This window comes from Dipodomys ordii, unplaced genomic scaffold, assembly GCF_000151885.1.
Source record: "Dipodomys ordii isolate 6190 unplaced genomic scaffold, Dord_2.0 Scaffold41, whole genome shotgun sequence".
NCBI classification, from domain to species: Eukaryota; Metazoa; Chordata; class Mammalia; order Rodentia; family Heteromyidae; genus Dipodomys; species Dipodomys ordii.
Genome location: NW_012267257.1, coordinates 8,677,908 through 8,694,865, shown reverse-complemented (window position 1 = coordinate 8,694,865; position 16,958 = coordinate 8,677,908).

Here is a 16,958-nt window from a genome sequence, read left to right as displayed (position 1 = left end):
GAGTAGCTAGGATTACAGGCATGAGCCACTGGCGCCCGGCTTGGGACTTGTTTCTTAATGGACTTTATTTTCTTTGTTTTTCAGAGCACTAAGAGGAGAGGTTGTTTGCTAAAAACACCTGGGGTGGTTTAGCAACCACCTGACAGTGGTTGAACGCACACTCTACAGAGGCTTTTACACACAGAAATCACGCGCAGTCCCTTCAGTAGTTCTATGTAATTGTCTTGTATGGGTGGGCATGTGGATGCTCTGGCCCCCCTGTTCAGATACAAGCGCTTACTCATGATCCTTCTGCCCCCACATCCTGAGGACTGGGGTTACAGCCATGCATTAGCACACCTGGCTGAGTTTTAGTTTAGGTGAAGATTTTTGAGACAAGCATCCCTCAGATCTCTGTCTGTCTCTGTCTATCTCTGTGTCTTTCACCCTCCCTCTCTTTTCTCTTCTACCCTGCACTGTTACCTGTTTAAGCGGGTAGTTCACCATTTCTAAAGAAGGAAACTTTCCTATTTCTCTCTTTAATCTTTTGCAAGATATTGTGCCAGGGCCTTTCTCCTAAGAGGCCTTTAAATACATTGTTCCTAAATGTAAATTTCTAAATGTGAGTTCTATAGGGAACAGTGTTAGTTTGAGTGATCATTATATACATTCTTAGTGTTCCCGTGTGCTGCTTACATTTATATTTTATCTTAATTTGCTTTTTTTTGGGGGGGGCATGAATGTTGTTAGATAAATTTCACTTACAAAGAAATGCCCAGCAGGCTGATTTTGGAGACAGTCCTGTGTCAGATGTGTTCCACTTCTTCAAGATTCCTATCTCCTGGCCGTGTGAGGTCCTCTTCTCTTACTCCTTATGGCTCTGCTGCTCTAGACTAAGTGATCTTGAGGCTCCTGAAGAAAAGAGAAAGTAAAAGTGGCAGCAATCTTCATATTTTGAGATTTTTTCCCCCTCTTCTAACTTTAAAACTCAGAAAAAAACATCAGTATACTGCCACCTTCTGGATCTTTTGAATACTTACACATAAAGTCAACTTGGATATATGAAACCAGGGCCACTTAATTCTATTGAGGCAAGAGGCCTACCACTTCAGCCATGATCTCAACCCCCACTTAACTCTTTCTGATCTATGGCTAACACATTAAACTTTGTGTGTAGTGTTTTCATTTAAGCAGTAAGAACAGTAAAATTTTTTAGTTGAGACATCATTTTGAATATGTCAAAACTATAACTTTCTTTTATGGATTAGGATGTAGACTATTTTCTCATGCTTTTATTAACCATGCATACTGCCTCTTTTGGTACATGTCTGTTCAGTTCATCTACCCATTGGTTAATTGCATTATTTTTCTTTTGCTGTTGGTGTTTGAGTTCTTTATACGTTTTGATATTCTATCTTCAACTTGGTCAGTCTATTGATGAAGCTTTCAAATCAAGTTTTTTCTTCTTTTTTTTTTTTTTTGTACTATAGATTGAACTTAAGGCCCTGTTCTTATTTCTAGGTGAATATGGCCTACTAAAATTGGATCAAGAGAATGGCAGCAGCTTCAATAGATCTATATAGAGCAATAATATTGTAACTATGTTATAGTATCACCCAACCAGGAAAAGCCAGGGATTAGATGAATTCCCTCATGAACTCTATAAGACCTTTAAAGAGAAAAACACCAATGCTTAAACTATTCCATAAAATAGAAAGGGAAGGAACTTCATTCTATGAAGCCAGCATTAGCATTATAGTAACACAAGATAAAGATATGACAAGAAAATTATAAATTTCTTTGATGAATATAGACATAAAAATTCTCAAAAAATATGTGCAAATGGAATTCATCAACACATTAAGATCATATACCAGGATCCAGTTGGTTTCATTCCACTGAGGCAACAGTGGTTCTCTATATTCAAATCCACAAGTGCAGTACAGCCCATAAATGGAATAAAGGACAAAAATAATAACACGATTATCTCAACAGTTGCAGAAAAGGCCTTTGACAAAATCCAATATGCCTTCATGAAAAAATCCCAGAACAAACTAGAATCGGAAGAATGTACTTTAACGTAATGAAGTTTCTGTGTAATAGCTATATAGCTAACATTGTGAAATAGTTGCATTTTGGCGTAGTCATGTTGCCTTGCGTTTCCCATTCCTGGTCTTTCTACACTGAGTATATCCGAGGCCCAGTGTTGATGGGAGGGTTTTGGTCACCTGTAGTCCTTTAATTGAAGTACTGCCAATGCTTAGGCTGGACTGGGCAGTGGCTGGGTGGGTGTGCCCTGGATCTGCATCCCATGGCTTCAGCTGTGTGATATAGCTGGGCAGTGTGCTCAGGGCACCAGGCCCAATTTCCCAGCATCATTCAGAGAGAGAAAGTCTAGCTGGAGTGTTTTCTAGTTCCTAATGTACAGGATGGTTCTGTGTATGGATTGAGGGCCAGGGATCACTTGTCTGCTTTAGGTCTGGTTTTACTTTACTAAGCTTCTCTTTGTTGTGAACTAGCAGCTGGCCAGTGATCCAGGCAGGTTCCATTTGCTCCAAATGCCCCCGAGTTTGTGTTCCTAGGGGCAGCAAGTTTCCAGGCCTAGAAGTATTTCCCAAAAGCATCCAGGAGTGTTTGGGAGGGAGCAAGTAGTTCTAGAATGGAGGGGAAGAACTTGGGGCCTCAGACACTCTGTGGGTCTCAGTGTATTTAGGCTCTGCCCAGCACTTAACCACTCTGTGGGAGGGACCAGGCTGGGGAAATGATGTGGTCCACGTGACCAGACCCAGAGTTCTTAATCCTGCTTGAGAATAACCTCCAAGCAGCTGGGAGGCAGAGCCCAAGCCTCGTGCTCGCCACAGGCTTGCAGTACTGTTTCACTTCTCACCAGAAAGAAAGTTCCCTTCACCACCGTGTCCTTCACCAACCAAACTCCCCGCGGCCTAAAGTCCCAGTGTCGAAGTCAGACCATCTGCCTCTCCATGACTCCTGCCAGCTGTCTCCCCTGTGTGCACGGTGAAGGGTATACAGTCCCCAAGCCACGATTACTTCTCATTTTCAGGTACTGGAGTCTCAAACAATAGGTCTCTTCTCAAGATGACACCTGCCTCGTGGCTTTCTGAGATCCAAGGAGCTGCATGTTTTTCTTCAGCGGTGTTGATCTGTCACACAGGAATAGTCACTGTCATGCTAAGTCCTTTAAGGCTGGCAGGGAGACTGGGCTTAGTTCACACAGCTGTCAGTCTGTCACCTGGGCCCTCTGACTTACCTTGCAGTTGTGGCTCTGGCTTGCCCTCCCAACTTTTGAGCTGTGGTGGATTGGAGCCACCGCCCATTCTTCACTTTTCCCTGTTGCCTTTCTGTTCATCTTGCCTGCTTCTCCCCTATCACTCCTATGCTAGTGGTAAGAATCCTTCTGGGCACTTGCTAAACAGAAAAAAAAAAAAAGTAGAAACAACAAAGAACTTCCTTTGTATGGGCTTTTACCCAACCTTTGGTTTGTGCAATATTGATGATGCCACATCACAGGGTATGAGCATATAGAAGGAAGTTTAGAGGGGGACAAGTAGGCTTCCAGCTGGTCTAAAACAACTTGAAAAAAGCAGGTGATAAAATCTGTTACCCCTCTGTACATCACAATAAAAAAATTGAAAAGCAGATAAAGAGGTTGTTTAAGGCCAGGCACTGGTGGCTCATGCTTGTAATCCTAGCTACTCAGGAGGCTGAGATCTGAGGATCGCAGTTTGAAGCCAGCCCAGACAGGAATGGTCCATGAGACTCGTATCTCCAATTAAACACAGAAAAGCCGGAAGTGGCTCAAGTGGTAGCCTTGACTTGCCCAGGGACAGTGCCCAGGCCCAGAGTACAAGCCCCCAGGACTGGCAAAAAGAAAGGAAGGAAGAAAGGAAGGAAGGAAGGAGGGAAGGAAGGAGGGAAGGAAGAAGGAAAAAAAGAAAAAAAGATTATTTTTTGGGGGATGTGCGGCGGGTGGTGGAGCTGGGATGTGACTGGGATGAGATCCTTCTAGAGAGTTTCATTCACCAGTTTTGCTGGAACTTCCTGGTACAGAAATTAGCATTAAGACTATACTTAATATGCAAGGAAGTTATAAAGCATAGTTTTATTTGAAGCCATCTTAAGTCCAGCTTACTTTGGGAGTTGACTGACTATGTAACAAGAAGAGAATGAACATTAGGAAATGAATTTGGTCTTTGATAGAATTATTGAATAGACATTTGATAGAATAGCATCAATTATTTTAAGACACCTGTGTATGATTTATTAACAATTCCCAGCTCAGTGTTCTAAAGGTTGCTATTTGTGTAGCTTGCTTATGACTTATACTACATAGCACCTTATGTGGGCCAGGTAGGTGATGATTGGTGTGAAAGAAAATGAAGCCAGGCACTCGATCAGACTTTCACGTACATTATTTCCTCATCTGGAGGAGAAGAGGGAGACAAGATAGAATTCTTTTAATTAAAGTGAGCCCTAGACAAGAGAGTAAGAATAAATGATTTTTTTCTTTCACAGTTATGCTTTCCATTTCACTAGATCTTTTCTATTTTTTTTTTTTTTTTGTTGGTCGTGGAGCTTGAACTCTGGGCCTGGGCGCTGTCCCTCAGCTCTTCAGCTCAAGGCAAGCGCTCTACCACTTGAGCTACAGCGCCACTTCCAGTTTTCTGGTGGTTTATTGGAAATAGGAGTCTCACGGTCTCTCCTGCCCGGGCTGGCTTTGAATCAGAGTCTTCAGATCTTAGCCTCCTGAGCAGCTAGGATTATAGGTATGAGCCACTGGAGCCTGGCTAGGTTATGTACTTTTAAGTACAGATGGAAATTTGAAGTCCAAATAAGTACTAACATAATTTAGGGGCTTACAAAATAGAATTTTAGGTGTTTTATAATCTGATTAAGCTGCTTCATCTTTGAAATAAAAATAGTCATTTTTCCCAATCTGAAATGATTAATAGGTGGATGGTCAGATATAATAATAATTGGTCTTTTTTTCCCCTTACAGTTTCCTCCCTACAAATAAAAGCAGTCTTGGGTAGAAAGATACAAGACTTTCCTCAAGGATCAGTGGTTCGTATAGTAAGCATAATGAGTATTCTATATGATTTCACTGGTTTAACATTCTAGTCTGTAGATGATTATCTCCCTTCTAGCATGTACCTGCCAATTTGGGTCATGTGGTTAGGCAAAAGGTTTTTCTGTCTGCATCTTTGCTATGATAAGTTGCTCCATTATAGCTCTTATTAAAGTGTAATTCTGAAGTGAAATAGTGTTGAGAAGTGGTAAAATCCGGTCATGGATGCTCCATCATCATCAGTCATTAATGCTTTTTTTTTTTGTCCAGTCCTGAGGTTTGAACTCTGTGCCTGGGTGCTGTCCCTGAGCCTGTTTGTGCTCAGGGGCTAGCGCTCTACCACTTGAGCCACAGTGCCACTTCTGTTTTTTATTTATTTATTTTTTGTTTTTCTGAGAGTCTCATGGACTTTTCTGCCCAAGGTGGATTTGAACTGTTATCCTCAGATCTCAGCCTCCTGAGTAGGTAGGATTACGAGTGTAGGCCACTTGGCATCCAGCTATTAATGCTTTCCTTATGGAATTGGATCAACTACCATATTGAGACTATTTTTGTTTGATCTCTCCTGCAAAGTCCTGCTTGTCTTCTGGCTTTTCCACCAAGCATGGATCAGCATGTAGTCCTTACAAGAGGCCTCACAGAAGCTGGTACCATGGTTTCAGACCTCTTTTCTTTTTGAATTTCCTAGTCTTGATATAAAGCAACAGAAAAATGGATGCAGGCAATCTTTAAAAATCTTCCACGATTGTTCAGTGGTCACAGTATACAAGATATTAGCTTCCTTTTGTAAATCTTATGACATCAACCCCTGGCTCACAGTATTGCACAAAAGGGCATCCCCCACCCCCTCAGCCCCTGATGCTCATGATTGTTGCTCTGTGGGAGATTGTCCAGTCTACCTTGGCCTATGAACATTCCATTTGCTGTATCTTACAGGAGATAATCTACTGATAGGCCTCTACCTAGGCCTCAAATAGTGCAAGATGGTGTATTTTGTTTTTTTTTTCTCTACAGTCCTCCAGGCTTGTACATCCTGTTTACTTGGCATAGTGCTCAGCATTAACTGCCTACTGGAAGTAGACCTAGGAGAGACATGACTGCACCAGAGACCAGATTGCCAGTAAGGTAACACTTATCCTTTTAAAGCAAATGTCTGTTCCCACATGCCAGTGTTCCTCTAGAACACCATTTCTAGCTTCTTGGGAGGACAGACTGCTGTGCTCTGTGCCTTTGGACAAGGTGTCAACAGAATTCCTTTTTGCTCACCCGTTGCCACAGTAGCTGGACCTACTTGAGTAACATAGCATCTGCTAGTCTTGGAGGTGGTGGCAGTGATGTTACAGTCAAGAAGCCCTTTGCAAAGTCAGAGGACCTGGTCATCCATGGCAGCAGAGCAAAGCTGGAGGAGAAGAAGAAACCAGCAGGGGAGAATTGAAAGCAGAGGTATTGACATCTCTTCTTGAGCTGTGCCGTGGTGGAGACAGAAGGCTAATGCATTGCCTAATTTTTGTTTGCTACCACTTTTCTTTACCTCTCTTTTCTTCCATAGGGAAATATTCTTTTCAACTGAACCACTTAGAAGTTGCCCATCTTGCAAGATGAACTGTTTGAAGCAAAGGTCTCATGAGAGAGATGATTGGATCACAAGTAGCTGGAAATATGCTTGAAAGGGCATAAAAATTAATATGGGGAGATTTTTTTATTTTAAAAAAGAAATGAAGATGGAAAGACAAGATATAGAAAATGCAGCACATGAAAAACTGCCATGAAGTGGTGTTGCCAGTAACTCATGACAGACTTTGATTTCATGTACCCTTTCCCTGCCTGGCAGCTTAATTCATCTGTGGCATTCATTCCATTTTTTTTCTTTTACTTGAAGGCTGCTCTCAGAATTGAAAATGCTTTAGAAACTCAATTTTAGTTATGGACAGTGTCATATATTTTCATATTCTTACTGAAGGACTTTGGGTGAATAGGGGTCAATTTTATCTTTTGTATTAGAAGAGTGCACAGGTAAATGGCTCAGCAGAAGATTTACTGGTTCTGAGAGTGAGAAAAGATCAAAAGTTCCCCAGCATAAGGCTCAATGGAGTCTATTGGATTAGAAAGTATATTAAGTTTTGCTTGGAATAAATAACATCACTATGCTTCATAGTACTTGACTGAGGCCTTCATCAATAATAGATTGCACACTAAGAGCTTTTGTTTGATCTTTGAGATAGTGCCTCCCTAGGCAACACTGGTTCTCCTGCAACTTTCTATTATCCCAGGCTGACCTCGACTTGTGATCCTCCTGCTGGAGGCTTCAAAGTGTTGCGATTACAGATATGCACCACCATGCCCAGCTTAGGAAAAGATTTCTCTGAGAGAGTTAGAAACTCAGGCAGGAGTTGCAGGCTCGGATGTGGGATTGTGTGTAGAGTCATGCTGTAACATGCTCTGGCCACAAACTATGTACCTAAATGCGGAGTTTGGGAAATCTAGCTTGTGTAAGGAAATGCTGAAATGTATCTGCTGGAACCAGGGTCATATCATCTCTGCAACAGGCAAATGTGGTTGTAAAATGATTGAGGACCTCAGTGGGTGTCGGTTGTTCCTAAATGGACTCCCTCTTTCTCTCTGACTCTCTGTCTGTCTCTCTCTTCTTTTTGAGAGAGAGGGTCTTTCAATTTCATTTGTTTGGTCAATCATGGGGATTTAACTACGGTGCTGTCCCTGAGCACTCAAGGCTATCATTCTGCCACTTTAAGCCATGGCTCCACTTCTGGGCTTCTGTGGTTAATTGGAGATGTGAGTCTCAGAGACTTTTCTGCCCAGGCTGGCTTTAAACGTGATCCACAGATCTCAGCCTCCTGAGTAGCTAAGATTACAGGTGTGAGCCGCCAGTGCCCAGCTGAGGGTCTTTTAAATTTCTCTACACTATATAATATAGTTTATTTTTTGTTTTACTAACCATATACTTAAAACATTGGTCTTATTTTATGAATAAATTAAGCCTTTTATGAAAAAGAATATTGTTACTGCTCTCCAGCAACAAATCTGAAAACAACCTCATCCTGTAACTCACTTAAACATTTGTGCTCCATGCAGCTTTCCTAAAGGTATATTGTACATAATTCTAGTTCATATAATAAGCTGTGTTGCCTGCCTGTCTAGTATATAATGAACATTTTTGGGTTGAGCCTGATCGTTTACACCTGTATTCTCAGCTACTCAGGAGATAGATAAAGTGGAGGTCACAATTGGAGGCCAGGCTGGGCAAAAAATGAGTGAGATCTCATAGAAAGCTGGGTGACATGACATGCATATGCTGTCCCAATCACCCGGGAATGTCAGTGGAAGGATGAAGTCCAGGCCAGCCTGGGCAAAAATGTGACACCTTATTTGAGAAACTAGCTAAAGCAACAATGGGTTGGGGTTGGCTCAAGTAGTAGAGCGCCTGCCTAACAGAAGAAAGCTCTTGTGTCCACACCTTAGTGCCACTCACGCCCCAAATAAATAGAAGCATCCATGTATTAAAACAGCGTTCTCTTTTACACCAAACAGCCCATGGGCTCACAGAGCACTGTGTTGTCACTCAACATCTTTGTAGCATGACAGACCCCTTCTTCAGCTGCATCCCAGTTCCCCCGGCTGGTCTTGAGGGGTGGGGGGTGCCCCTTCAGGTCTAGAATATCTGCTTGGGAGAGTTTGGAAGCAGTTTGCTCTGGTAGGCATCCCAGGGGTTCTGGAAACCCCAAATACTGTGAATCCAAAGTTATCACTCCTCCACTAAAGGGTATCTAGTGGAGAGGTGTGAGGTAGGCTTTCTAGTTGCTGCATTGCTGGTATAAAGATCTAATCAATAGACCAGTGGGAGCATGGGAAAAGTCTCTCTCTCTCTCTCTCTCTCTCTCCCTCTTCCTCTTTCTCTGTCTCTCTCTGTCTCTGTTTCTCTCTCTCAGTTTTGTTTGCTTAATGAAGTTTGTGCAAGGTTACTACTCAAAGACTGAGTTTGTGAACAGAGGTTGAAAGCCAGAGGTGGTGGCACATGCCCATAATCCCAGCTACTCAAGTGACAGAGACTGGGAGAATCAAAGTTTGAGGCCGGGCTGGGCAAAACATGAGACCCTAGCCAAAAAACAAAACAAAAAACAAAACAACAAGAATCAAAAAGGCCAGGGAAGATGAAAATGTTTTAAAAATCTCAGGTGGTAGGTACCCTTTTGAGAGTGAGTTTTATGGTGTTTGAACTACATCCCAAAGAGGGTGGATCATATCATATAGGAGATAAGGAAACAAATGCTAAGGGAACAAATACTAAATGTCAGTGAAACAAAAATGAAGGAGTATCTAAGCTGAAAGTGCATTCTGCAGAATGTGCTGACTGATCGAGTGTTAGAAGAGGAAAAACCCAATAAAGACTTAGAGGTGTTATTGGCTTAATTGTGTGTGATTTTTTTCCTGTGGGTATTGTGTGTTGACTGTGCACATTAATGGGGTTCAGCGTGACAGGTCAATGCACACATACCACATTGGACAATCAAGTTTAAGTGCCTTCCTCTTTCACTCTGATCTCTAGCAATCAGCATTCATTTTGAGGTCAGTTTTTTTCCTTTTAGCTTCTACATGTAGAAAAGAACATGCAGTGCTGTTTTTCTGTTGTCTGGCTCATTTCAAATCTAACCTCCAGTTTCAGCTGACTCACTGTAAATGACAGGACTTTGTCCTACTTTATGGCTGAATAGTACACTATTTTATGTGCATTATAAATATATAACTGATATCCATTCACTTGTTGATGGGCACCTAAACTAACGTCTTGCCTTAGCAATTGCAACTAATGCTTCAGTGAATGTGCCATGCGAACATCTCTTTGGCATGCTGACTTCCTTTCCTTTTTGTGTATATCCAGAAGTCAGATAGTTGGGTATATTGTATTTTAGTTTTCTTCAAGAAAGAACTCTAAATTATTGCTGAGTAGATACTCCATATTTTTAACATACCAAAATATTCACATTTCCTAATATAGATATAACCTATATATCTACAATTGTATCTGTCTCTAGCTATGAACACAGAATCTATCTTGAGAGAGAGGAGAGGTAAGTGGAGATTTTAGACACATTTAGATAAATGTCACCTTTGACCCTTTAAATAGTTCAGTTTTACCCAATCCAAACGGTTGCTGAATTTCTTCTATGAACAGAAAGGCTACCTTCTACCTTTAGCTACATGAGAAAATGCTTTCCATGATATTTCTTCTGGGCCATATATTTTAAAACATTTTTGTATGACTTATTACCTACTTGTTTTATCTTTTGCTTAATAAAAACTATAATATGTGTGGTTTTCACTTGGACCTTGTGAGTAATGTGCACTATACTGTCGCTGTCATAATGCTAGCTGATAGAACTGCAAGCTGAAGAAAAGGGTCATGATTTCAGATCACATAAATTTTATTTTATTTCTATATTCTCAATGCCTTGATGGTACTGAGGCTTGAACTCAGGGCTTCAGGCTTGATAAAAAGACACTCTAACATTTGAGTCATAATCCCAGCCCTTGCTGCTTTATTATTTATTTATTTATTTTGCTGGTTGCGGGGCTTGAACTCAGGGCTTGGGCACTGTCCACCACTTGAGCCACAGCACCACTTCTGGTTTTTGAGTGGTTAATTGGAGGCAAGAGTCTCACAGGGACTTTTCTGCCTGGGCTGGCTTTGAACCATAATCCTCAGATCTCAACCCCCTGAATAGCTAGGATTACAGGCGTGAGCCACTGGCACCCTGCGAGAGTTGGTTATTTCAATATCACAACCCTATGAGTTAGATAGTATTTCCACTCTTTAGATGAGAGAAGAGAGAGACTAAGCAAGGTATCCAACATTTGAATTCAGACTGTTAGTACACATTTCTACTAATAAAATACAAATCAGTATCTTTTGGTTTTTGTGGTATTAGGCTTTGAACTCAGAACTTCACACTCAAGTGGTAGATGCTCTACCACTTGAGCCTCTGGCTCCAATTTTTACTTTACTTTTGCTTTCAGGAAAAGTCTTATTTATTTATTTATTTGGTGCCTGCCCTGGGGCTTGAACTCAGGGCCTAAGCGCTGTCCTTGAGCTGTTTTGCTCAACACTAGTGCTGTACCACTTGAGCCATCACTCCTCATATGGCCTTTTTTTGGATAGTTAATTGGAGATTAGAGTCTCATGGACTTTCTTGCCCAGGCTGGCTTTGAGCCTCTATCCTCAGATCTCAGCCTTCTGAGTAGCTAGGTGTACAAGCATTAACCACCAGAGCCTGACAAGATTCTTCCTCTTTTTTTTTTTTGGGTACAGTCGTGGGGCCTGAATCTGGGCCTGGGCGCTGTCCCTCAGCTCTTCAGCTCAAGGCTAGCGCTCTACCACTTGAGCCACAGCGCCACTTCCGGTTTTTTTCTTTTTGCTTATGTGGTGCTGAGGAATCGAACCCAGGGCCTCAGGCATGCAAGGCAAGCGCTCTACCACTGAGCCACCTTCCCAGCCCCAAGATTCTTCCTCTTCAGTCAAAATTTCTAGATATGTGTTTGTCTTTCCTGGTTTTGGACTTTTTTTTCACAAGCATTTGAAGAGTTAGTGTAATTCAGGCTTTTACTTTTTCCTACCACACATGCTCTATTTCTCAGCCTGTGGAATATGCAGGGATAAATCTGGTATTATAGCAAACTTATTCAAAAACCTTTTAAAGGGATAAAGTTTAAAGTTATGGGACAGCCTGCTGTGTTCTAAAAGTGATTGAGTTTTACTTTAAGGATATTGCATGCTGAACTTTTGCCCCAGAAAAACCAAAACCAAACAAGCAAAAACATTCAATTTTCTTGGGCCCAAGATTGACGTGGAGATCAAATAAATGACCTGGTGCTTGACAGCCACGTTTCATCGGCCAGACTTCTCAGCCTGCGGTCACCGCTGAAATCTTTGCATTCTCTATCTTCCTTCACAGAGCTTAATTCATATTTAACCCAAATGAAATGTATCTTGGACTTGCAGTCATGAAGTACATAGCCGGGAAGTGAAATGCCCCAAATGATATTCAGAAACCCTAATTTTTAAATGTAACAGATGCCTGCCACTATTGAAAACTACAGTGACAAAATGTCTTATCACCTCTCCATTGTCACTTGATCATGGTCACATACAGTTACCAGGGCAACCAGGGGAAAGGTCTGTCCCCTGTAGCAAAAGGTAACATCTGTGCAAAAGGCAAGTGTGAAGCCCCATGAATATTCATTGAAATATTTAAACTTTAAACAATATGCTTATGAAAATAAGATGCTAATAAGGTCTCAGTGAGGTCTTCATGACCTCAATTAATGCGCAAATCATAGTCCTTAGTGAAGTGTTACCTGCACAAGTGGGCAACATCTTTTTAGAAGTTAAGTAAAGCATTTAACGACCATTTTATTGAATTCTTCCTTGGGGTAAACCATTTTTTGGAGGCCATCATTTTTCATTCTTAAACTATTTGGATGGTGACACTTTAATGACAAAGAAAATATACTACCTGGAGTACTTAATAGCTTAAAAAGCACTTTTCTGGAAGCTTAAAAGATTCACTGTGATCTAGCTGGCTTCTTTTTGAGTGGTTTAACACTAGAGCTTAAAACTTTCTTTTACTTTCAATAGTCTGCCACTAGGGGATGCTGTTGCTTCTTCACTCCTACTGGTAAATCCAGTAGGCTTGCCAAAGAGAAAATGAAGCTGTGTCCATCCCAAGTGAGTTTATCTGGATACTCAGAAGACCCCAGGGTCAGCGGGATCTGCTGGAATGATTTAAAAAAAAAATAACAAAATGACTAGTAAATGAAATAGCCTTGTCAAAATATTTTCAGAGATCTCGATGAGCTAGATAGAGATTAGAATACTATCCCAATGTCATAAGAGGCTTCAAAGTTCCCTTACGAGCTGTGGGTGTTGGAGCAGGTGACTTGCTCCCAAGGGAAATGAGTACATCTGGAGAAGAGCAGGTGGGAGATACCAAGGGGGACAGGTGACAGAATGTGACAGAAATCTATTTCCCCTCTACCTTTTCAGCATTGGCTCAGACACCATCGATCCCCAAATGTCCATGTATCATCTGCTTTGTCCCCATGAACTTGAGAAATTCTGGGTTGATCAATGTGTGCTAGACTATCAGAACATTTTACAATGCACTGTGCACTGTGGCTCTAAGGCTGGGCACTTTCGGGGGGTAGGGGTGGAGGAAGGCGGGTATAAACCCTATAACAATGTTTCTCAATGGAGAAAGGAGGGTAGCTTGCCCCTAGAGGACATTTGGCGATGTCTGGCAGTGACATGTTTGTCATGACTGGGAAAAATGCAGTGGGCACACAGTGGGCAGAGGCCAAATGACGATCTTTGATTGCACACGGCTGTCCCTTTCCTCAAGCAACAGAGAATTATCAACCCCAAAGGTTAGAACTTTAGAAGCTGACACAGTTGTCTCTATTTTATATACACTTACACTTGTAACTTTTATTTTGCCGGTCCTGGGACCTGAACTCTGGGCCTGGGCGCTGTCCCTCAGCTAGCACTCTACCACTTGAGTCACAGCGCTACTTCTGGCTTTTTCTGCTTATGTGGTGCTGAGGCATCGAACCCAGGGCCTCAGGCATGCAAGGCAAGCACTCTACCACTGAGCCACCTTCCCAGCCCTCTTACACTTGTTTGATCACAAATTAATAGATTATTTTTGTCAATGCTAAGGCCTTGCTCTTGCTAGGCAAGCCATCTACCAATTGAGCAATCCCCCCAGTTCTAGCCACACAAAAACATTTATTTGAAGTATCTTGCAGCACAGGAATTTCATGGCAATAATGTTGGAAAATTGCCCCAGTTTATCAGTAATTTTTTAAAAATCACAGAGTGGCATGGTCTCATAATCTTCCTTCTCTTTGATTATCATTTGTCCTTGTTGAAATCTTCTCCCCCCCCCCTTCTTCTCTTCCTTGTCCTCCTCCTTCTTTTTGCCAGTCCTGGGGCTTGAACTCTAGGTGTGGGCACTGTCCTTGAGCTCCTTTTGCTCAAGGCTAGTGCTCTACCACTTGAGCCACAGCACCATGTCTGGATTTTCTATAATTAACTGAAGATAAGAGTCTTCCTTGCTGGGCTGGCTTCTGACTTCTAACCATGATCCTCAGATCTCAGTCTCCTGAGTAGTTAGGATTACAGGCAAGAGCCACCAGCTCCTGGCTATTCTTGAATTTCTCCTGAGTTGGCTTGATGTCTTATTGTTTTGGTTTTTCTCTTTCCTTCTGTAACCTCTCTCTTCTTCTGGGCTCTTATTCTTGCTCCCAGAATGGGTATTTCTTCAGGTTTTTTTTTGTTATTGTTTCTTTTTGCTTCATATGGTCAGTCTCTTAAAGAGGCAAGAAGGATCATGGTTTTAGGCCAACTTAGGCAAAGTCAGTTCAAGAGCCCTTTGAAAAACAAACAAAAAAAGCAAAAGGTTTTTGGAGGATGGTTGCGGAGGCAACAGTGCTGGATAAGAAATGTACTCATTACCTTGCTCATGTAACTGTAACCCCTCTGTACAGTATTGTCACAATAAAAAATTAAAGTGAAGCCTTGAGTTCAATCTAATTCTTTTAATTGGACTTGAAACTGTACTTAATCACTGTTATGAAGCCTTCCAGATATTTTTTTGATCTACCTTTTTGAATGAATCCTTAATTGCCCTTTCTGAGTTCCTGAAGTATTGAGTCATACTTCTTGATTTCCTCATGTGCCTGCACAGTACCCCTGTTCATTGGTCCTAATATACCACTTTGATTGTTCCTTAAAAATTTCTAGTGGGGTTACTTCACTTAATATTTTTTTTCCAAGTCTTTCCATTTCTTAACAAATGCGGTGGTGCCATTCTTTCTGATAGAGGCATAGAATTCCATTGTGTGCACACACACACACACACACACACACACACACACACACACACACCACATTTTCTTGATCCATTCATCTACGGAAGGGCATCTGGGTTGGTTCCATATCTTAGCTATGGTAAATAAGGCTGCAATAAACATAGTTGTGCTGGTAGCTTTAGGATGGTCTTGTTTGTGATCATTTGGGTAAATGCCCAAAAGTGGGATTGCTGGGTCATAGGGGAGCTCTATGTGAAGTCTTTTGAGGAACCTCCATACTACCTTCCAAAGTGGTTGAACAAGTTTACACTCCCACCAACAATGCAGTAAGGTTCCCTTCTGTCCATATCCCCTCCAGCATCTGTTGTTATTAGAGTTCTTGATTATAGCCGTTCTAACTGGGGTGAGGTGGAATCTCAATGTTGTTTTGATTTGCATTTCTTTTATGGCTAGAGTGGTTGAGCATTTCTTCATGTGTATATTGGCCATTCTTATTTCCTCTTAAGAAAAGTTTCTCTTCAAGTCTTTAGCCCACTTATTTATTGGGCAGTTGTTTTTTGAGGATTTGTTGTTGAAGAATTTACTTTTAAGTGAAGTAAGCCAGGCCCAAAGAAACATAGGTCCCATGGTTTCCCTTACTTGCAATAACTAGTATAAGTTGAGGACAAGCAGAAAAGGTCAAAAGCTATGTACATATGATCATATAAGATGATGTTAAGCGAAATGAACCCCAAGATAGGGGCACAACTTGTTTTTTCTTTTTTGCTATTGTTTTTAATGCACCTAAAATGTACTATGTGATTTTTTTTGTTTCTCTTGTATGTTCTTCCCCCATGGTATAACTTCTGTTTTCACTGTATTTGATGTCGGTGCCCTGCATCTAGTATATACATTTTTCTAATTTGGGGTGGGGAAGGGAAATAACAAAATGCTGAGACAAGGATACAGATGACCCATTGTAACAATGAGATGTACAAGACACTATGTAGAAAATGAACTTTACAACTGGGGGGGGGGAGAGTTGGGGAGGTAGAGAGGGAAGAGATGGTAAGGGAAAAACAAAGGAGGAGGTAACAATGCTCAATAGGAAATGTACTCATTACCTTACTCATGTAACTGTAACTCCTCTGTATACTATTTTTACAATTAAAACAAAAAGATTCAAATCCAGCCCAGGAAAGTAAAAATTTCCAGTGGGGGGCTGGGAAGGTGGCTTAGTGGTAGAGTGCTTGCCTTGAGCTGACGAGCTGAAGGACAGCGCCTAGGCCCAGAGTTCAGGCTCCACAACCGGAAAAACAAAAAACAAATCCAGTGGATGACTTGCCAACGAATTTTAAAGTCTACAAAGCTTATACGGGAGTCAAACTTCCCGCAGTGTGAACTCTAGATTTATTTATAACTTTTGTTTTCCTTCCATTCTCCAGTTCACTTCGCACTCCCATCAATGCCTTGTAAGATTACTACTCACAGGGAACAGAACAAAGCAAAAAACAACTACTTGGGCTGGGAATGTGGCTTAGTGGTAGAGGGCTTCCCTAATGTGCATGAAGCCCTGGGTTCCATTCCTCAGAACCATATACACTGAAGAAGTCAGAAGTGTTGCTGTGCTAGTGGTAAAGTGCTAGCCTTGAGCACAGAGAGGCTCAGGGACAGTGCTCAGGCCCGAGTTCAAGCCCTCGTATTGGCAAAAAACAAAACAAAACAAAAAACCCTCCAAAAAACAAAAACAACTACTTGAAACTGAATTTTTGTCTCTGAGCATACTTCTGGGAAAATGTAAACTGGGATCCTCACTGAATGTGGAATTGCACATGGAGTGCTGGAGGAGTCTAAGGCAGCTAGAATTCATAGTTGAATAAAAATAGGAATTAAAGGGGCTTGGAAGGTGGCTCAGTGGTATAGCGCTTGCCTTGCATGCATGAGGTCCTGGGTTTGATTCCCTAGCACCACATAAGCAAAAAGAAAAAAGCCAGAAGTGGCGCTGTGGCTCAAGTGGTAGAGTGCTAGCCTT